Source organism: Mastomys coucha, unplaced genomic scaffold (assembly GCF_008632895.1).
Source record: "Mastomys coucha isolate ucsf_1 unplaced genomic scaffold, UCSF_Mcou_1 pScaffold21, whole genome shotgun sequence".
NCBI classification, from domain to species: Eukaryota; Metazoa; Chordata; class Mammalia; order Rodentia; family Muridae; genus Mastomys; species Mastomys coucha.
In genome coordinates, this window is record NW_022196904.1 from 74,181,041 (window position 1) to 74,203,540 (window position 22,500).

At 42.5% G+C, this 22,500-nt stretch overlaps 1 long non-coding RNA gene across 1 annotated transcript in view; it reads left to right on the top strand.

The window, feature by feature from the left end:
• The window catches only part of LOC116100612, an 11,500-nt gene extending 2,629 nt beyond the window's left edge, over positions 1 to 8,871 (top strand). Inside the window, exon 2 of the long non-coding RNA XR_004122675.1 lies at positions 8,704 to 8,871. This is a non-coding gene — a long non-coding RNA (uncharacterized LOC116100612). The remainder of the gene's footprint in view (positions 1 to 8,703) is intronic.
• The last annotated feature ends 13,629 nt before the right edge of the window (positions 8,872 to 22,500 follow it).

Genomic DNA, 22,500 nt, shown 5'->3' on the forward strand with positions numbered 1-22,500 from the left:
TTTTTTTTTGAGGTCCAAAAGAATCAATAGAGAAAGACAGGAGGAACATTGCAATTTTGTAGCCTGGGGGAGGAGGGAGGCTGTTCAGAGTAGGGTGCTTAAAACAGTGACTGCATTTCTGGCTTTCTATTGTAATCTACTGGGGTGCTTTAAACACTGATGTTCCTATCCATCCATCATTATGATTAAGTTGGTTTTGGGTGTGGCTCAGTTATTAATACTTTAAACATCTGTTAAGAATATCTCATTCCTAATATATATATATGGACATATCTAATGTACTCATTTGGTAGATTGCATTGAATGCATCTATTTTAAACTTTATTAGGGGATATTCTATAAATGTTTTTATGAGTCAGATATTCTTTTCTAGGATTATTAAAACATGTAATAAGCAGTACTTTATAATGTGGATTTACAAATGACAATTTAACATCATTCTGCTGTAAGATGTATGTTACTTCTTTCAGCACTATAAATACTATAATAATAATCTATTACTTCATCTACTTTGTATCCATCAATAATTATTTCCTGCGAATGTTCACTTCTTCAAACTTTGTCAAAATTGAGAGGTAGAAAATTGCCTTGTAATAATCTTTTTCAAAATACAAGTTGTGGATGGTATTGAACACCTGCACATATGTGATGGATCATACACTTGTGTTGCTGTTGTTTTGGCATTTCTGCCTTTCTTTTCTTTTCTTTTTTCCTGCCTGTCTTTAAAAAAATTTAGTAGCCCCCCCCCCCCAAAATACCTCTTGGAGTCCTTCATCCCACATCTTTGGAAACACATGAAGAAGTTGACTTTCTAGCCGTGTCCTATTCCTATGTTATTCACCCTTACAGTACCCAAGTCTTCCTTAGAACCAGATGAGTACAATCTTTGGATGGTGTCTACCTATAGCATCAGGATGTAATCCTCAGAGTTGGCATTTCACAGGTTAGGTTATCTCTGGGACCGAGAGACTGGAAGCTGGCAGCTACAACTGCTGGACTGATGCAGGGGCTGGAAAAATAGGAGAGGTGTTCCTCTGTTCCTCCCTCTTCCTTTCAGACTCTCTTCTGTGTCCTTTTGACAAAACCTAAACAGTAGCAAGCGAGCTGGGAAAGACAGCCTTGCAGACCCCCATCCCCTTAAGCAACTCAGAGAAGGGTGATTCCCAAGGGAGCAGCCCCCCTGCCATGATCTGCCTAGGTGTGACTCCCACAGCCTCCCTAATCTCACTCTGCTAATGACTGCACTAGTTCCCCACTCCAAAGTTCATTCCTAGCCACAGTTTCCTTCATGTCACGTGGAGAGTCTTCTCTCCAGCCGACCATTCTCTCGTGTGCTCTCAGACAGCTGTTTAACTCCTGGTTTTGGAAGAAGACTCCATCGAAGACTTCTAAGTTGGTGGTAACTCCAGATGTCCGAATATCATTTGACAACCAGGATTATGATCTGTTTTGGTTGGTGTATTCATGGCATACATGAGACAATCAACTTGATCTTTGATGAACTCTGACATAGTAATTTACTGAGCCTCCCGTACCAAGATCTCATGCTGTCCTCGGCTGTGGCTCCCCGTCCTAATGAGTCTTCCCCATAGTCACTCTGGCTGCAACACAGTGTCAGAGGGTTGTTGATCAGCCTTTGGCTCTTTAGACTGGGAGACTTGAAGGCACAGGGCCATGTAGGATAACACAAGCCAGAGGCATTTCCCCAGGAGCTTTCCAGTTCCTTGCTTCTCATGCATGTGAATTGCTTCTTCTTGGCTTCTGGTCCTGTACGCTTTTAAGATCTAGCCAGTCATTCACACACCACAAGCCTGTAGCTGACCCTTCTTAGAACACCTTGGTCGCCCAGCACTAACCCAGACAAGCCCTAGTGGGGATCTGCCACCAGCTCTCCAAGCACACATGAGGGACACTGGACCAAAGCTAGTGTGAGAACCAGCTCAGTGAAGTATCCTGATCCTGATTATTAATGCTGATATCCTCTTCATCAGATTGTGAAGCCCCTAAGAGATCAATGAGGCTCAGTTTGTGTGTATATGAGGGTGTTTCCAAAGAGAATTAACTACAGGGTGGAAAACCCCACTCTAAATATGGAGAACATCTCCCCAAAGGCTAGGTGACAGGATGGTAAAAGGAGAACACCAGCAAATTCATCAATTCTTGGACACCATTATATGAGTGGCATACTTCCACACCTTCCCTGCCAAGATTTTCTGGAACAGTGAAGCAAATTAATATTTTCTCTCTTAAGATGTTTTGCTCAAATGTTTTTGTCAGGTGCAAAAGACTGACACGCCTGCTTCTCTGCCTCTGGACATGTTTTCTCCCTACCAGTCCCGGGGCAATAACAGCTTTACAACCGTCTTGTTATTACTTATATGCCTTTGGTACCTATCACTTCAGATAACTTTTATTTTGCCTTCTCCTTGGGATCCAACCCTGGCTCTCCCCTTGTTTCAATACCTACCCTTCCTGGGGATAGCTCAGGAAACTAACATTCCAGTCCAACTGAGTCTTCTTTCAGGAAACCACACGTCTGATCCCTGTAATGTACCACTGATTGGAGTGACTCTGGCCTGTAGAGTTATCTTTCTAAGTACCTTTACTTTCCTTAGATTCACCCCGATCTACTATCTTATGGGTTTCCCTGGATGCCTAAGTCTTTGGCTAGAAGAATATGATGAGGAATTTTGAAGGATGGAATTTTGCTTTGGGAAGGACAAAGCAAGCCACTTGCCGGTGGTCATTGGTCTTCATTTATCCCACCAGAAGCAGAGCTATCACCTTCTCTAGCTTACCCAGCTTACCTATCTATCTTCCACCCATTTGAGCAGGTTCTTCCAGGCTATTCTATATTAGAGCTTGCAGGCTCTAATATCTGTTTGCCAGAGCACATAGTCTTCCATAAAAATGCCCAGTCCTTGACATGTCAAGGGGCCATAGCAGTCACCACACACAATCTCACTGGCCCTTTGGTTTGTCTCTGGCACCTCTGCCAGAAGTGGGTATGTTGTGCTCTTAATTTGATGGGAAGATGTAGGGGAGGACACTGTGATGTCATAGAACCAAGGAATACTCCATGTGACAAAAAAACCTTTTAGAATTTGGTGCCAGAGAAAAAGCTCGTTCAAAAAAAAAAAAAAGCATGCTTCTGCCTTTTAAGGTAAAAATAACAATGTGAACTCAGTTTTTGTTCTCCCCTGGGCACAGTGAACCAGGAGTGATGACAAAATTGGAGGGGTTCCAGCAGCAAGCTGGTGGTCTCTTCATAGCGTCTCCAGGGAACATCTTTTGTAAGCTTGGACCAGAGCCTCCTCACCCCTCTCCTGCCTTGACGTTAGCTTCAATTTCTGCAGGAAAAATTGATGATGGGAATTCTAGAAGCCCGGAAAGACCCTGGAGACCAGTAGGCTGTAAAAGAGGAGAGATGCAGTCATTAATGGCAGTCTCTATTCACTGCATTAGCGGGTACCCCAGTGAGCAAGCATGAACAATGAATGACTAAAATAGACAAGTAAATCTGTCCGTAGTAGATAAAGTCCATTTTTCACAAGCCCAAGCTCTGTCTGGGATGGAAGTTAGTTACTTTCTTTCCCTATTTAGCTACTGCAGTCACAAAAGCTTCCCTATCTTCATCATACTAAGTCATCTGTCTCTTGATGGCCCTCCTCCTGCCCCTCTGCTCTGTTCCATTTGGAAGGAGGCTGGGACCCTGCACTCAGCTTAGATTCTGCAAGCTGCTTAGACTATAGATTCTGCCCCTGGGGACATGGTCAGGGGATGGGAAGACAAGAAGGGACAAAGGAGGCCTTCCTGGTTTTTCTTACTGTTGCTAACAGCATCGCAGGGGGTGGGCTTTAACTCCAGCAGCATTAACAATGACAGTGGAGATTATGGGTGTTGGAATAGCATAGTGCTTGGTGAGCATTGGAATAGCATAGTGTTTGGTGAGCATTGGCTAAGACAGTGCTGGGGGTTGACAGGGGTCACTTGGCAGCCTGGCTCCTAAAGTAGCAGGAAGAGGATAATATGCAGCTTCCCCACTGGCACCATGAGCAGAGGGCCCCAAGCAACTTCATCTCACTGTGGGGAGGGTACCAGAATACAGAGTCATTTTCCTTGTTAGCTCTTTATTGGGCTCACAAGTTCCAATAGTTCTAGTCTCTTGAAGACCTCATTGCTCCCTTTCTCCTGCTTTAGCCTCCGGAATACTATAGTCAGCAATGCCCTGAATTCACTTCCAGTATTTGCAGCACACAGAGCAACCTCTGTAGTCTAGACAACATGCTGACTGACACATCTTCTCTCTGTGGAACAGGGGTAGCCCCCAGACCCTGCCTAGGCATGCCATTGTGCATGTGAGCTTCTGAAGGGGCTTCTTCTAAAGGAGTTCTTCCCAGGGTCTTGGAGACATGCATTTTCCTACCCTTGACCTTCTGCTGAGAACAGAGGAAAGAATGCCTGAGGCTGGGCTAGTACCACATTTCCCCCATAGTGCTACCAGCTTCCTCTCTGTGGGACCATTTCTATAAACTAAAAATAAATCTCTTCAGAGAAATTAAACTTGCCAATGTTTAGACATGTTACTTGAAGGCCCCATTAGTTCTCTGTTGCATGCGATTCATACCCACGTAAAGAACAAAGCAGAAAACCCCGTGGGAGGGAGAGATCAGGAAGATGATCCCCTTACCCCCAAACATGTGGTTGTTTGTTACTGTGTTGGTTACTAAATATAAAGACCCATTCTGGGGCTTCCCTTCTATTTTCACATCCTCTGTTCACATGGCACTTTGATTCCAACCAGCAGGTCTCAGGCCATTCTTTTCCTTGGCTCTGAGAAAGTAAATATTAGTAAAAGTCTGTGCCTGGGCTCTGCAATGCCAATTGTCATCATAGAAACTGTCACTGTGCAGCTTCCTGCCCTGATTCCCTCCACAATGAGATACAGGGGATGTTTATGCATTTCTTGCCAAGGAACAAGCTGTCTCTTTAGATATGTGGGTATAACTTTTTCAATAACTTACTTTTAGTTAAAAGCATAAATAGAGGAGTATGGAGGTTTGAAGGAAAATGGCCCTCATAGGCTCATATATTTGAATACTTGGTTCTCCATGTTGATGGAACTGTTTAGAAAGGCTTGGGAGGTGTGGCCTTGTTGGAGGAGGCCAAAAGACCTGCATCATCCCTAGTGTCTCTCCCTGTACTTCTACTTAAGGATCAAGAAGAAAGTTTTCAACTGTTCCTGCTGCCATGTCCTTGCTCTGCCATATGGACTCTAACTCTCTGATGTCATGAGCCCAACTTACACATTTTGTCTTAAGAGTTGCCTTGGTCATGTGTTTCATCACAGCAATAGAAAAATAACTAATACAAGGATGGGTGTACATCATCACTATTATATAATTTCAGATTATTTTTTATTTTCCTTAAAGAACTGACCCATTTATAGCTTATTCCTCCTTCATTCTTTTTCAGATCCTGCTGATCACTAGTTTAGTATATGTTTCTACAGACTGTCCTATTATGAATACTTCCTTCGAATGGAATCAAAGCATGCAAGAAACATTCTTTCTTCTATCTGCCCTCTTTCACTTACTGTTGTGTTTTTCAGATACATTATGTGGCATTGTGGGCCAATAACTTTTTAATGGCTCCTCAACACTCTCTAGTATGGGTATTCACATTTTTATTTTCTGTTCATTAGTTGATGCTCATCTGGTGTGGTGGTTAATTATCCCTAATAGCAGGATCTAGAATCACTAGGAGATAAGGTTCTAGGCATGCTTATGAAAGACTTCATCAGATTTGTTTTTGGACATGCCTGGGAAGGATTATTTAGAGTAGGCAATTAAAGTGGGGAGACCCACCTTAACTTTGTGTGGTAAGATTCCATTACTTAGGGAGAAAGTGAGCTGAGGAGTGGCATCATTAATCTCTTCCTCCTGCCTGCAGATGAAGGATGCCTAGCTACCTAAGCTTCTGGTCCTGTGACTTCTCTATTAAGATAGACTATGCCCTTGAACTGTGACACAAAACACCCACATTTCAGTTGCTTTTGTCAGTTTTTAAAAATGACAACTAGAAAAAACCTTAATATAGAAATTTGGGACTAAGAAGTGGGGCTATTGCTGTGATATATCTGACCATGCGATTCTTAGGCTTTTAGAACTGGTATAGGGGAGAAATGCAGAAGAGCTGGAAACTTTGGTCTGGATAAGCCCTTGAACACTTTGTCTTATTTAAGGTTTTACTACTGTGAACAGACACCATGACCAAGGCAACTCTTATAAGGACAACATTGAATTGGGGCTGGCTTACAAGTTCAGAGGTTCAGTCCATTATCAAGGTGGGAACATGGTAGCATCCAGGCAGGTAAGGTGCAGGAGGAGCTGAGAGTTCTACATCTTCATCTGAAGACTGCTGGCAGAATACTGACTTCCAATCAGCTAGGATGAGGGTCTGAAAGCCCACGCCCACAGTGACACACCTACTCCAACAAGGCCATACCTACTCCAATAGGACCACACCTTCTAATTGTGCTACTCCCTGGGCCAAGCATATACAAACCATCACACACTTCAAGAGAAACTGAATTGGTAATTCTAGATTAAGAGACAAGAATTCTAAGAAACATGTGGACAGTGAAACTCACTCATGAGGTTTTGTGGGGAGCAAGGACTCTATGTGGAATCAGGCAAGGAGCCACTTGTGTGTTATCCTGGGTCTGGCTGCACTCTGCCTGTGTCCTGAGAACTCAAGTGAAGTTGAGTTTAAAGATAATGGACTAACTTGATTGGAGGAGGAAATTTCAAGGCAGGAGAGTCAGTATTCAGGCTGCATCATGGTTACTACTCACTACTCACACACAGGCTCACAATGAGAGACAACAAAACATGCAGAAGAAAGGACAGGAAGGGGAGAAAGGTGTATGCACAATTTAAAGTGTCAGACAAAGAGGGTGCAAATGATGAAGCCCTTGTAATTGTTAAAGAGATTAGAAACATTAAAGAGAAATGTAGTATTACGGGACAGCAGGAAAGGTGCTGTGAGGATGAGACCTTAACCAACAAGGCTTTGTCTTGTGAAAATAAGTTTATTTAAAATGAGAGAGCCTTAGAAGAATGCTGCTTAAGGGGTCTCTGACCTTCAGAACATCTGTCCTGTACATGTGTTCTGAGTCAACACACAGAGGTTGACTCAACTATGTTCCAAGCAAGCTGGCTCCATCCCGAGCTGGCAGCAAACCTTGACAGTGTCACTGTCTTTACTTCATCAGCTTCATACAGTGGTCTCTCAGAACTGCCTTTGCCTCGGTTTTGTAGGTATGAAAGATGAAGGAGGTCTCAGAATATTACTCCACAACTCCAGAGTACCACTGAGTGCTGAGGATGACAGGACCATGGGATATATACAAAAGGAAGCTTTAAGCTTGGAATCGAGTTGGAGTTAGCCCCAAAGAGAGATAGTGTGTGCTGAAGATAGAAAAGCTAGACACAGGATTTGATGCTTGCCCTTTAGTATGGATCTGTTCATTCTTTCTAGGACCTTATCCTTCCCTTGTTGATGGTATCTAAGTCAGGTTTTCTATTCCTGCACAAACATCATGACCAAGAAGCAAGTTGGGAAGGAAAAGGTTTATTCAGCTTACACTTCCACGTTGCTGTTCATCACCAAAGGAAGTCAGGACTAGAACTCAAGCAGGTCAGGAAGCAGAAGCTGATGGAGAGGCCATGGAGGGATGTTCCTTACTGGCTTGCTTCCGCTGGCTTGCTCAGCTTGCTTTCTTATGGAACCCAAAACTACCAGCCCGGGGATGGTATCACCCACAAGGGGCCCTGCCCCCTTGATCACTAATTGAAACAATGCCTTCCATCTGGATCTCATGGAGGCATTTCCTCAACTGAAGCTCCTTTCTCTGTGATGACTCCAGTTTGTGTCAAGTTGACACAAAACCAGCTAGTACAGATGGAAATGCTTATTCTGTGTCATTCTGTGTTGGAAGCATATATCTTATATGTGTTTGTATGTATATGTATTACATGAATATATATGTGTAGGAGTGTACATGTGTGCACATGCATGTCAAGACTGTAGAAAAGTGAGTTTTGTGCATCGACAATGTTCTTACCTGCTGAACCATCTCTCCAGTCCATGTAACTTGTTTTTTGATTGTACAGGCCTCTCAGAGATTTTTCTGAGTCTCAGAAGAAACTCAGCATTTATACTTTTAAACAGTGCTGGGTCTGTTGCAGGCTATGAGTCTTTTTACGTTGGAGTGAATGAATTTTTTTTCATTATAAAATGTCCATAAGCCTATAGGGACAAAGAAAGGATGGTTATAGCTTAAAATGATGTGTTTGCATGTCAAGGGGTAGAGTTGTGATGGTTAATATTGTTAACTGGACAGGATCTGGAGTCATTCAGGAGACAAATCTCTGGCAATGCTTGTGAGAGATTGTCTAGATTAGGTTAATTGAGATAGGAAGACTCACTTTAACTCTGGGTGGTGATATTCCATTGGCTAGGGTCCTGAACTGAATAAGGAGAAAAGTGAATGAGGTCCAGCATCCTTGCTGCCCTTCTTGCTTGCAGATACAATGTCATTAGCAGCCTCACACTTCTCACATCTCTTCAGTACCATGATGAACTACCCCTCAAATCATGAGCCAAACTAAAGCCTTTCTCCTTTGTTTCTTTGATCAGGGTGTTTCATCATAGTGACAGAACAAATAGGAAACACACCTGTATTATTTTTAGTCTCTGATGATGATGAATGGCACCACTATGAGCTCTCATCTATAAGCTCCCGTGTGAAGACTCAGCTATACTGGACCAGGTTGCTAATAAAGGGACTTCTAGGTCATATGGAAACCAGTGGTAAGTTTTTTTGAGGAAATGCTAGATTGCCTTCCAATGTTGACTAGATATTTTCACCTTCCTGCTATAAGCAGGTTATAATTTCTCTGTGGCTATAATTTGGCGCTTACTAATTCATAAAGTATCCAAGAACTGAGAAATTCTCATTGAAAACTCAAGACTAGGTTTGGTAGCATATCAACAGTCTTATCTGGTGGCCATGATGCCTGGCACATCTGTTCCTCTGACCTCAGACATGGCTGCGGTAGTGTGGATGACTTCGTATTTCTACACACTGTCCAGTTATTAAATGTCATCTTACAGGGAACTAGGGAGATGACTAGGAGGGTAAGAGTGCTTGCAATGCAAGTAAGTGGATCTGAGTTTGAAACTCCAGAAACCACAGAAGAGCCAGACAGTCATATGTACCTATAGCCTCAGTACTGTGGAGCAGAGACAGGCAGCTCCCAGGAGCTTTCTGGCCAGCAAGCCTAAATGAAACAGAAAGGCTCAGGATCAGTGAGAGGTCCTATTTCAAAAAATATGATGGAAACAGATTGTGGAAGAAGCCTGCTGTCCTAGACTCTGGCCTAGGCATGCACATTCACTAGCACACATGGGTGTGTACACCTTTACACATACACAACACAAATAATAAAAGAACACATAAATAAATGTCAGCTCACAAAATATCTTGGGGTAGGAATTGTCCTAAGAATTCGTTATTCCTTTTGTCCTTTAGAGGATTTAATTTTCTTGTATGAGATAGATGATTTTGACTGTTATCTTGCTTAAGGAATAACTAGGCATTAGTGAAGTATACCTTTGGTACACTGTGTGAGTGTTTGTAAAGAAGATTAATTGAGGTGGTGTCTTAGAGTTTCTATTGCTGTGATAAAACACCAACACATAAAGCAGCTTGGGAGGGAAGGTTTGTTTCATCTTACAACTTTCAGGTCATACTCCATCACCTGGGGAACAGGAACTCGGGGCCAGAATCTGGAGGCAAGCACAGGGACCTTGGAGGAAAGCTGCTTACTGTCTTGCTTTCCATCACTTGTGCAGCCTGCTTTCTTATACCACCCAGAACCACCTACCCAGAGGTGGTACTACACACAGTGGACTGGGCCTTTTCAGATCAATTGTTAATGAAAAAGATGCCCTACAGCCTGGTCTATAGGCAAGTTTTAGTGGAGACATTTTCTCAGTTGAGAGTCCCTCTTCCTTTGTGTCAAGTTGGCATAAAACGAGACAGCACAAGTGAGGATAACACCCTGAAGGTGGGCAGCACCATCTTGGGGTGAATAAGTAAGCGAAAGATGGACTGGAGATATAGCTGAGAGGGTAAGAGTGCTTACTCAGCACCCACACTGGGTAGCTAACAGCTACATTGGACACTCCTGTCATCCATTGGCACCTGCACCCATGTGCACATACCTACCTCCTCATAATTAAAAAAAAAACCAAAAACCAAAAACCAAAAAAACCCTTACTGTGTGTGTGTGTATGTGTGTGTGTCTGTCTCTGTCTCTGTCTGTCTGTTTCTGTGTGTGTGTGTGTGTGTGTGTGTGTGTGTGTAGCAAAAGCAGAACAACACTGGCATTTTCTTTGCGCTGCTTCTGGGTCCCCTAAGATGTCATCAGGAAGCCTTAAGCTCTGCTCCGGAGGCCATGCTTTCCCCACCATGATGGAAAGTGTCTCCTCTTGTCAACACCAGGATAAACTCTTCCTTAAACTGCTTCTTATCAGGTCTTTGGTCACAACCATGAGAGAAATAGATAGTAAACTGTGTTTAGATCTCACAGAATGATGAGGAGAGATTGAAAATGTCACCCCCTTCCTTGGAACCCCTGGCATCAACCTACAGCCCAGACCATGAGAAGTGTCTTCTAGCTGTGCAGGTCAACACTCCACTGAGGTTTAACCACAGCAGCTTTCTCATGTACATCCTCTGCTGCTTCTGTGGGCATGTTCTCATGTGTCCCACTGAGACGCCCACACTGGTAGATGAGTCCAATTAGTTAGTTGCTTGCTGGCTGACACTGGTTTTGTTTGGCCTTCATGATTTCTTGAAGACTGGCAAGTCCTTTTGTGGTTTAGCTTAGCTAGAAGAAATCAGAGATTCTGGCAGCCCTGGATCTCCAACCCACATGTGGCTGATGGCTGGTAATGAGCGGTCCATGGGTGTGGTGAGAATGGGGTGTGAACTCAGCTGGCCACTGTGTTCCCTCCTTGCCTTTTGATATTTATTTGCTATTTTTTCCTGATTTCATTGAGATGACTGATTTTGACAAATCCTTTCCCATGTCTTCTTATGTCTTTCCATGATATGAGCTACCACACAAGGTGTTTCCATGGACCTTCTACAAGCTGGCTTTCTTTATCACAGTGGTACCCAGCTCTGACATGTCTGAGGGCTCTTTTGAGTTTTAGATGCATCAAATCACAACTTCTATAGCCTCACAAGCAGAAGTAATCTGGAAAATATTCTCTGGTGGGATAAAAAGCTGAGGGGTGAAATGCTCTGGTGTGAGAGCTTATTGACCTGCATGCTGTAAATATCCCACTTGTGGCTGCTTTCAAACTACCCATGTTTTTCACTGCACAGGGTTAGGAAGAGATCCTTAGGAGCCAAACACTACAGATAGATAGATTCAATCTCAAGAGCTTTGATGCTAACTCAATAAGATAGTTTGGAGATGATGAATTTTAAATACGTTCATTTTTAATACAGTTTAGTTCATTCTGTGCTTCTGTAATTTTTTTTTAATAATGGCTATCTAGGCCAGGCAGTGGTGGCGCACACCTTTAATCCCATCACTTGGGAGGCAGAGGCAGGCAGATTTCTGAGTTGGAGGCCAGCCTGGTCTACAGAGTGAGCTCCAGGACAGCCAGGGCTACACAGAGAAACCTTTTCTTGAAAAACAAAAACAAAACAAAACAAAAAAATGGCTATCTGGGGGCTATGGAGATGGCTCAGTGGTTAAGAGCACTTGCTGCTCTTGTAATGGACCTAGGTTTGGTTCTCAGCACGGATATGGTGGCTAATAATCATTTATAACTCTAGTTCTAGTGATCTGGCATGTTTTTCTGGTCTCCTTAGGCACCTGTGTACACATAGAGCATGTATGCATATGTATATATATTTGGACACACACATATGGATAAAATAAATATCACCCTCTTTTTTTTATCCCCTGAGACAGGGTTTCTCTGCTTAGTCCTGGTTGCCCTGGAACTCACTCTGTAGACCTGGCTGGCCTCGAACTCAGAAATCCACCTGCCTCTGCCTCCCAAGTGCTGGAATTAAAGGCATGCACCACCACTGCCCGGTGATCTCACCCTCTTTTGATTGAGTTTTAGATAGTCTAGGCTGACCTTGAAGAGTCTGTGTAGTCAGGGGTGGCTCCTGACCTCCTACACGTTGAAATTATAAGCTCAAGTCACCATCACCAGTTTATGTGGTGCTAGGGATTGAACCCAGGCTTCATGCATATTAGGTAAGTATTTTATTAACTTGAGTTAAAATGCAGATCACTGTTTCTGTCTCAGGGGGTCTTAGGTAGATTGCTTCTAACAAGTTCCCAGGTGATGCCAATCTGGCTGGTCTGGGGACCACATTGGAAGACTGAAGGTATGCCAGCATTAGTCCACAGTTTGTTTCCTTTTACAGAATGGGCCAGGTTTGTCTAGCGAACATCAGCCGTTAATTCCTACTTTGAGACCATAATCCCTACCAGGTGATAGAAGGCAAGATGATTGGCAGATACCTACATTTATAGCACTGGAGCCTGAAGACAATGTGGCTGCTCTAAAGCCCCTAAAATGATCTGTGAATCTTCACAGTGCTCTTGCCTCATCTCACGCTAACATACAGGCAAAATGCAAAAGGAGGTGGAGTGGCAAACAATAAAACCATCACTCGGAAGGTCATTACCAGCTTTCTAAGGGCAACACAAGTGTCTGACTTGGTCACAATGGACTAGTTATTGGTGGGCTTGGAACTGAAGAAAGGGAGATTGTTTTTTGGCCCTCTATGTGCAAATGCTAAGGAAAGGCAGAGGTTAGGTGGAATTTTCCAGAGGAGCATAGCCAGTAAGAGGAATACTCCCATACATACCCACATATGTACCTAGATTTTTATATCTTGTTCTGTAAGATTCTGGCTCATGCACCATGGAGGCTGAGAAGCTCCACAGGGTGCCATCTGCAAGCAGGGGACCCAGGAAAGCTGCTGGTGTCCTTTGAGAGCCTGAAAGCTGAGATTTCTGGCTGTGAATTCACATCTGACAGCCAGCAGCACCAAGGGCAGGAGATTGTTATTCCAGGGCATCTCACAATTTTGATTTGCATTGGCTTAATGGCTAACACTGTTGGGCACCGCTTCATCTGTCAGGTATATCCATTGTACAAAACAATTTGGCAGTACATTTCAAACATTACTAAATGTGCACATAATTTTATCATAATACTTTGATTCTGGAATTTGTTCCAAGAAACACTTATGGAGAGCTAAGAAGTCCTCTGAAAAGATGTCTACCATAATAGAAGGCATATAGGCCTTGTACTTACAGATAACCAGGAATGATAAAGACACAGGGTCTTCTCTTCAAAGGGAGAGTCGTATAACCTGTTTTCCACCCAGAAGCCGGGGTATAGATGTGGTTAGTAGCCTGGGGACCTCCAGACCCTCATCCTAAGCTTGTTTATCTCAGTCCATATATACTGCTATCCTTCCAAGACCTGTAATCTTGAGCCTTTTTATCTCAGTCAATCTATAGCTTGATCCTTTCCCAGACTATTATTTACCTTGAGCCCATTTCCTCAGTTAATCTGTAAAACCTATCTTTATGGAAAATATCATTTGCACTTTACAAGAATTTCAATGTAATCTTGTCTTAAGCTCTGTTGTGTACATGGAATTGAGTTAATTATCATCAGGAAACTTTTTCCAAATTGTGCTCTTCTTAAATACACCTGAGATAAACTACCTGGTGTCAGACTCATGAAGTTTGAACCAACACTGGCTAAGGAGTCATGATGAATCTGATTTCCTTTTGCCTGCCTCTCCTGGATGACATTCTCTGCTGGCCGTGGTGTCTGCGGACATCCCACACTCCCTCCCTCCCACCATATTATGTCAACATAGGAGTTTCTGCAAACAGAAGTTTAAGCATGAGGAGGGCTGCTGAGAAGTGTCGTCTTCCAAGTATGACAAGGCTACTACAATGGTGAACTCACAGCACATGTGGCCACCTGGGCAAGTCAAGCAATTATTGATAAGTGGCTCTTGACAGTAAGTTTCTTCAGGGATATAACTCTTGCTAGGTTTCCCACATCAGTGCACAGAAGGATGACACTGATTGGATTCAGTGGGTTATTAGAAAATTTAAGAGAATCTGAAATTGGGAGAAGAACATGGTTGGGGGGGGCAGGAGGAAATGGAGGTGGAAAAAGGTAGTTGTAATCAAAATGTACTGTATATATTTATGACTTCTCAAGGAATAAAGTAAAACATTTTAAAAAGTCCTACCATTGATTATTGATTAAACTAATCCATCCATTAAATGCAATCTGATAAAAAAATTGGAAATAATTGTATGAAGACTAACAGGATGCTCAAAGAAAACTGCATACTGTGAAAGATTAAAACTCTAAATTTACTTTTAAATGTATGAACATATGGAGAGGAAAGCTCTAAAGACATAATCCTGAATGTTAACAATGAAATAGGTACAGAAAAAAACCAAACTGACAATGAATTATAGATGATCCATCCAAAATAAAATCCACAATAGAATTACTGTGTGATTCTGGATTCTGATTCTGGATACAGCAAAAAATAATAAACTAAAATAAGAATAAAGCTAGGATTTCAAATAGATATCTGTAGACTGTGATCCTGGCAGCATTATTCACCATAATCAAAGGAAGGGCACACACTGAGGTTTTGTATCAATGCCACAGAACATATACATTTAACGTAGAATAGTCTTAGTATAATCATAGTTTTGTCACCAGCACAATAATCAATTTTAGTACGTTCTTGATGATTCTAAGAAAGCATGGGTCATTAGCAGTTACTCTCTGTTTCCTCCTACCCGGTCCTTAGTCCTGGGGAAAGATCAGATACTTTTTACATTTTTGTGTCAAAGAATGGAAGTCGTGGTCTCTCCTGGCAGCTTTCGTTTAGTGAAGTATTTCCAAGGTTCATTTGTGGTGTAGTGTATTAGTATGGTGTCCATTCTATAAATATATCTATATACTGTATAGATTTATTAATGTAGATTTATTCATCTATTTATCAGTTTGTAAACTTTTTGGTCATGATAAATAATGAATATTCTTGTTTGATTTTTTTGGGTTCTTGTTTGTTGGCTTGTTTTGTTTTGTTTTGGGAAAGTAGGGCTCTTTAATTTGTGTTGCTGTCTAAGTAACAGTAGATCTTCTAATTCATGAACATGGTTGCCTCTTGATTGACTTACATCTTCTGTAATTTCTTTCAACAACAAATTTTTAAGAATTTTAATTTATTTAATAATCTCCTACATTCTTACAATGAGTTGTAGTCATTTTTCTGCCTCTATTCTCCTCTTTTACCCTCTCCCTGTCCTATTGGAACCCTTCTTTTCATTAAGTCTCTCTCTTTCACATCTTCATCTCATGTTTGACACACAAAGTTTAATTAGTTTCTTGTTCAACCACATACAATTCCTGGATTGTAAATTATATAAGGCTTTGGTAGTTACACTTTTGGTATAAAATATAAAATAAAATATAAAATGTGCCATTTTAAGGTATCATTTTGTGTCACTAAGTGTATTCCCATGGCTATGCAACCACATCCATTGCCCATCATTTAGAATGCTTTTATTCATCCAAGTGAAACTCCTTGTCACTGCCTTCTTTCCAGATAGCCTAGAAACAAGTGTCCTCTTTTTTGTGTCTAGAATTGGATTCCTCCAGACACCTCACAAAGAGTCACACAATACATGGATGGTCTTGTAAGGAGAATCTGATCAGTCTGTCAGAATCAGACTCCAGTGAACAGAGTCAGGAATTAAATTGTAAGAGTGTACTTTATTCAGAGTAGTTGGGCGGAGAAGACAGTAGATTCATATCCTAGAGATCTAATTCCATGTCATGTCCAACCAGTCTTTAGGGAGAAGGATTGAGAAGCAATCAGTCATTCTGTAGCTCTGTCTTGCCCCTCTGGTCATGTGGTCAGCACATTTTTGAGACTCGTGATCTCTTTGCTTCTCATGCTAACTTCCTTTGTACTGTTCCCTCCTCCGGCAGATGTCAGGGCTCAGGCAATCTTTGAAACGGCCAGTCAAGCTAGGTTCTACTGGCATCAACCTTGTATTCTTCCAAGCTAGGGGAGTACTTATCTGGGTAGGGGGAGGGTTAACACAGAACAGATGACTACCAGGTGTGTTTGTTCAGCTACCTGTTGATAACATGTGCTTGCTGATTCTTTTCTACAATCTAGAGTAGAAGTATGTCTTTATGATACAAAAACTGAAACTTTATAATGCAGAAATGGAAAATGCAGCTCTCCATTATTTCTATCCTCTGTCAGGATTTTATTTGTTGTATGTGTGTCAGCTTATTTCACATGGTACAATGTTTTCAAGGCTCATCCATGTTGTAGCATGTGCCAACATTCCTTTTCTTTTAAAGCCAGATATTTCATGTGTTAGCTTTGTCATTTTCTATTGATACTTGGTTCATTGCCTCCATTTGGTTATTAAGAGCAACAGTGTGTTAACATGGATGCGCATGTGTCTATTTGAGTCCTACTTATAGTTTTTTTTGTTTTTTGCTTTTTTGTTTGTTTGTTTGTTTGTTTGTTTTGAGACAGGGTTTCTCTGTATAGCCCTGGCTATCCTAAAACTCACTCTGTAGACCAGGCTGGCCTCAAACTCAGAAATCCACCTGCCTCTGTCTCCCAAGTGCTAGGATTAAAGGCATGTGCCACCACTGCCCTGCCTACTTATAGGTTTTCTAGACAAATGTCAGAAGCAGAATTTCTGAATCATCTGGTAACTCTTTTTAAATTTTTTGTTGTAGAGAATTTTAATTTACTATCTGTTTTTCTATTTAGGATGTAGAAACAGACATTATTTTTTAAATCCATAATGTGAATAAAGTTTACATAGTAGGTAAACAATGGTTCTGTGACCTGCTCCACCATCTCTCAGATTCTGGGAACCTGCAATGATTATGGGGAGCTGATATGTGTCCCATGGAATTATTTTATGACCATATGGTAACTTGTCTCGTTCCTTCTGCCACCTCATGAGTCACAGCAAGTGCCTCTGATGTCTTCTGTAGCAGTAGGGCTTATCTCTGTGGTACTCTGCCTCTCTTCCCTCCCCTTCACCCTCCGTGCAAAGGCATTGACCTCCGTCAGCTCTGGAGCAGGTTCCTGCTATTGACCCTCCAACAGTGTAGGCTTCCTTTTCCCAAGCAGCACATAAAATGGGAAGGACAGAGTTCAACTGAGAAGCCAAGCTGAACAAGCCAACATGCAAATGAGAACAAGAGCCCCGGGACTTTCCTAAGACAAACAGAGGATTTGAAAAAACAATATTTAGCAGAACTCAAAACTCCCCCTCCTAGATTAAGAAAACAACTTGGAACAGATAACTTAAAATATTTAAAACTTGCTTTAGTTTTAATCTAAAAGAGACTTTACCTTATCATAGTTCTGGACAAGATACTTAAAGATGGAATTTGAAAGAGGAGCTGTAGATGGACAAGCATTACTTTTATCTGAAGGTAGGCGTTCTATTCCCCCTTCTCAGGACCTTGGTAGGTCTCCTGTATTGCCCATCCCTACTCTTGGTTGCTTCCACTCCCCAGCTGAGTCTTTTCCAGTTGAGTTGATGTTGAACACAAGGCCTCAGGATTCCACCCAATCCTCTTACTTCCTGTAGGAAGTCATTCCACAGACATTTGCCCTTTGGCAAAAGTGAGTCAAGGCTCCAGGCGATTGTCAAACCTTCCTCCCCTACAGGCCAAACTCTCCAAGGGGTTATACCACAAAGTTCAGACGCAAACGGAAGGGACCAGGCTCTGAACCCCAGCCAAGGGTGGCCCGAGAACAGAAATGGAGCTGCAGGGAAGAATCACTGAGCCCGGATAAACACTGTTTCCAGAGGAGTCATCTTGGCCTTATGTCTAAGATGGCCAGGTTTGACTCTGGGTCAAGAAGTTCTCTTCTAATACCTAGAGCACTCTCTGTCACCCTAGCTGACAATTGGGGTTGGTAAACATTCCAGATCAAAGACCTAAACCTTGTGATCTCTTCAGTGACTGATTTTCTTTTCTAATTGAAGATATGTGTTATTGAATGTGCGTGTTTTGCATGTGAGGTGTGGGGAAGTACATGTGCCATGCTGTACATGTAAATGAGGACAACCTTGAGGCAATTCTTTCCTCATGAAGATGTGGGAGTGAGGCGCTGAACTCAAGCTCTGGGTTTGTGCTCCGAGTTCCTTTACTCACTGACCATATTGCGGTCCAAGAGTCGTTTTCAAACTGTTAAAATTGTTAATGGGAATGGAGTTTCATTCTTGAAGAAAGGAGTTATTTTAGAGGCAGATGATAACAACACTTTCACAAACTTAAAAATGTTATAGATTCTACCAGCCATGACTAGCCCATAACCTGTGGGTTACACCCAGCCAAGGACAGCTTTGAATATGGACCAACACAAGATCACAAACTTGTTTATGCTCTCTCTCTCTCTCTCTGTCTCTCTCCCCCTCCCTCCCTCTCCCTCCATCATGTGTGAACATATGTCTGTAGCATGCACATTTGCATTGGTGTGAGCACACATATGTAGGTTGCACAAACATATGGGTGTTGATGTTGGGAAATACTCTTGATCATTCTTCCTACCTTATTCAGTGAGGGAATGTCTCTCAGTCAAACCCAGAGCTCATGGAGATGAGTAGTGTTGCTGTCCCTACCTCTTGAGGATAGAATTACAGGTCCCACACCCACTTGACAATTTTGTTGGTTCTAGACAACTGAAATTCAGTCCTCACATATGCACAGCAAGTACATCACTTCTGAGCAACTTCCACAGATCCATCATTTTTTCAAATAACTTCATTGAATTGCTCTTGAATATGAGTTTTATAGACAGCAACATCATTTCCTGTGAATGTCAAACTTGGACCTACATTATAAACTAAGAATTAGTTCTACTTTTAAAATAGTTGACAAAATATTATTTTTATGTGTGTTACAGCTCTGAGGGGAAAGGCTTCCCCAATGCAAGTGTTGCAGCTCTGAGGAATAAGATACCTTGACAGTTGGGAGCCAAAGAATAACTAACACAAAGGCACACTGCACACACAAACACAGAAGATTTATTGAGAAAGAAACAAGAGAGAGGCTGCCTTCGCTTGGGCAAGAAGCACCGGGAACTGAGCAGGAGACAGGCTTTACACTGGGTTTCTTGTTTTCTGGGGTGGAAATTTCCACGGTGGTGGGGTGTCTGTAGGATTTTAAGCCAATCCCAGGGATTGGTAGGATTTTGATCTCAGAGATTGGTGGGTTTTTATTTTTTTATTTTTTTGTTGGTTATTTTATTTAGTTACATTTTAAATGTTATCCCTCTTCCCGGTTTCCCCTCAGCAAACCTCCATCCCATTCCCTTCTGCCTGCTTCTATGAGGGTGCTCCACCCTAGTAATCCCCTATACTGGGGCATCAAGCCTTCTCAGGACCAAGGACCTCCCCTCCCATTGAAGCCAGATAAGGCCATTCTCTGCTACATATACAGCTGGAGCCATGTGTACTCTTTGGTTAGTGGTTTAGTCCCTGGGAGCTCTGGGGAGTCTGGTAGGTAGATATTGCTGTTCTTCTTATGGGGTTGCAAACCCCTTCAGCTCCTTTAGTCCTTTCCCTAACTCTTCTATTGGGGTCCCCATGCTCAGTCTGATGGTTGGCTGCAAGAATCCACCTCTGTATTTGTCAGACTCTGTCAGAGCCTCTCAGGAGACAGCTATATCAGGCTTCTGTCAGCAAGAACTTGCTCTCTAGTCTTGTGCTAAATGGTGATTGATTCTTCCTCAAAACTCTTACACAAATCCCAGAAATTAGAGGATAGGATAAAGAGGAAAAGAGAGCCAAACCACAACCAACACTTCTGAAATGGAGTGTATCAGATACAGGCCAGGAACAAGCTTGAGCATCACTGTTGAGGTCTGGGTTTCCACAAGGGACACTATGGCTGTAGGGATGGGACAAGCTGACACCTAGTCCCAGACAACCTGTGGGATAGCTTAAGAGAGAGAGGGGGGTAGGGAGAGAGGGAGATGGAGAGGGAGAGGGAGAGGAGGGAGAGGGAGAGGGAGAGAGAGATCTTGTGTATGTGAGTATAGCCATGTGTGAGCCATGGTACACATGTGGACATCAGATGGCTAATTTGGGGAGTCACTTCTTTCCTCTCAAGTTGTTGATGCAGGGTCTCTTGTTTCCATGATGTAATTAGGCTAGCTGTTTCACAAGCTTCCACATGATTTACTTGTCTTGGCCTCTTATCCTGCTGCAGGAATCTTGGGATTACAGATACATGCTGCTGCATTTGACTTTTTACATGGGTGCCGGGGCACTAATTCATGTCATTCAGCTTCCACAGCAAGCACTGTTATCCACTGAAACATCTCATGGCCCCCAGACTAGTTGTCATTCTTCTTCTAGTCTCAGAGGAAAAGAAGATCCAAGTTCAGTTCCAAACACTTCCCCAATAGGGGTATGGATATTTGTTCAAAACAAATTTTACATAAACAAGCATGGCCAGGATGTTGTGTACCTTTTTTATACTCATGACCCAGGCTCCATTCTGAACCATGCTTACAATTCAAGGCTGAAGACATCTTCAACATCTTATTGCTGTCTTGTAGAAGAATAGGTCTCAGGGTCAGAGATAGGCATAGGGAATGGAGCAACAGGCATTTGAAGGAAGACTTTGTGTGTAGTGTTTGATGAGCAGAGCTGCAAAAGGATGCTATGGAGAGCTACTGCTGCTTTAACAAGGTGCAGGGGGAGACATGTCATTGTTAGAGAGTCTCTGGGTGGTGGGATTCTATTGGCCAGAAGAATCAGAGGTCAAGGGTCGGGGGAGAGGAGGTGAACACTGAATACATTAGTTAAGAGCATGGACTCTGAAATCATAGTATGATGTTCAAATCCTGGCTCAGTCACTTATTGGCCAATTACTTGGCCAATTAGCTAAGATGAGATTCCTTTTTCACATCCATACAGTGGGAATGATAGTTGCTACCACACCAAGATACTATGAAGGTGAAGTTGTAGCTGGTGCCAAGTGACCAATCGATCCTCTTATGGAAATACATTATAGGGAACTGCCATGTCCAAAACTCAACAGCAAAATTTCTCTGTAAATTTTATGTGTTTTGACTATATGCATGTCTGTGCATCACATGCATGCCTGGTGCCCATGGAAACCAGAAGAGGGTTTTGGATCTCCTCAAACTGGAATTATAGGTGGTTGCAGACAGTTATGTAGTTGCTGGGAATCAAACCTGGGTCCCCTACAAGAGCAACAAGTACTCGTAGTTGTTAGGCCATCTCTTCATCTCTTCTGGTTGTAATCCTCCATTTCAAAATTATTGAGGGCAGGAAATAAAGGGGATAAAATAAACAGTGCTCACAAGCACTCAGGCAGATGGTCACCATCTAGTATGTGAGCCTTCCCCAAGACCTGTGACATGATGCACACTTCATTACCACTGTTTCCTTAGACTGGGTTGTTGAATTTCTCTCTACAATTCAACAGGGCTGGGTAAAGAGGAGGCACTGCCAAATGCCAAAATAACAATGTGTTACACATGATGGTCGGTAAGCATTCGGGAAGCAGAGAACAACACATTAATTTGTTTTTCTATTTCTGACTAATGTTTTACAAAACCATTAATCAAGAAAAACATCAGCGATGAGTTCCCAGACACCAGCTCCTGTTTCATTTGCCCTTCCTGATGGTTTCAGAAGTTCTAGACCAGTTTGCTTAACAGTAATTCACAAGGGACAGCCCTTCTCAGCTGCTTTCCAGACACAAGGACTTCCTCAGACCAGCATAACACAGGTCATCTGGGAGGAGGCATGAAGATTCCCAAAATTCACTTTAATCCATTTCTCCTACTGGGTGCTTTTAAGACTTTGGTTAAACAAAGTAAAGTGGACACTGTCACTGTCTCATGGGGGATCTTTTCATGAAAAATACTCTGTGGCTCTTTCAATGTGAAGCAGCATCAACCCTGTGTAGAAATCCAGGGTGAGGGAGAACAGAGCAAAAATAGATCACCAAACATGGGTGTCTTCAGCAATAGTAGCTCTCTGGAGGGTTAGGCCCCTGGGGCTATAGCATCATCAGCTAAGGCTTTGAGCCTTGGATCCTAAGCTACTGCAGGGTCAAAAGCAAAGGATGTCAGAGATGGGTAGTCTGCATAATGGTCAAGTGACTGTCAGCAGATAAGGAAAGAGGTAGCAGGTACTGATGTTAGAGTCCAGTGGGGCCTTAAGGAATGTTCTAGTGCCATCAAATAATCACACTCTCTTGTTGGAAAATATAAAGGGTTTAAGAGATACAAGCTGGTCTGATTTG